We start from the raw sequence: 825 nt of genomic DNA on the forward strand, positions 1-825 counted from the left end.
TAGGAAATATAGGTTGTTGATGAATAAACATAAATAATAGTCAAGTTTGTAGTCATGTTACTTAGATTTTCTAGATATATAGAGATATATTTCAGATAGGCATTCTTCATATCTCTCAAAGGCTACAGAATATGGCATTTAAAATATTTTAATAACTTAGGACTTTTCATGACAATGAGACATGTCTGCTCCTGGCGGCACCAATCTACTTCAAGAGGAAGATGGGCATCAAAGAGGATCTTTATGGAGTTTGATAGCCATTTGGGCAAGAAACTGCTCTTGCCTGGACTGTTGCATAAAATGGACACAGAGAACCCACAGAGAGAGGACTGCTGAACTTGCCTAAAGGTGAGACGGTCTTTTGGGGTTCATGACTCATGAAAGAGTCTGCAAGACATTCTGCAGGACACAGCAGATAGTGACTGAACTGTCTTTGAAATTTCCTGCTTCATGGAAATGTCTGCTGGATACTATGGGCCTGAAGGCTGAAGATGGATGCCCCAACGGTACAGAGGAACTTTGGGTGACTGTACAGGCAGCGAGATGTCTCTGTCATTTCTAGAGCTTTGGATTTCTTGTTTGCTTAGGTAATATTATATCCTTCTGGAGTCTTTGATGGAGTTGAAGAATGGTTAGTTATAGTTATAGTTTTCCTTAGTTATAATAAAAGATAAAATAGATATAAATATTGTAACTGTAATTCTTGCTTGATAACTGTTTTGTTATATATAATCTTACTATGTTAAAATGAAAGCCTTTCTTTTTTTGTTTAAACAGAAAAAGGGAAAATGATGGGGGAGAGTCTTCTGGCTTGTGTTAATTTCA

The sequence above is a fragment of the Microtus oregoni genome, unplaced genomic scaffold, assembly GCF_018167655.1.
Source record: "Microtus oregoni isolate MIOR12 unplaced genomic scaffold, Mior012 000023F_ref0000262, whole genome shotgun sequence".
Taxonomy (NCBI): domain Eukaryota; kingdom Metazoa; phylum Chordata; class Mammalia; order Rodentia; family Cricetidae; genus Microtus; species Microtus oregoni.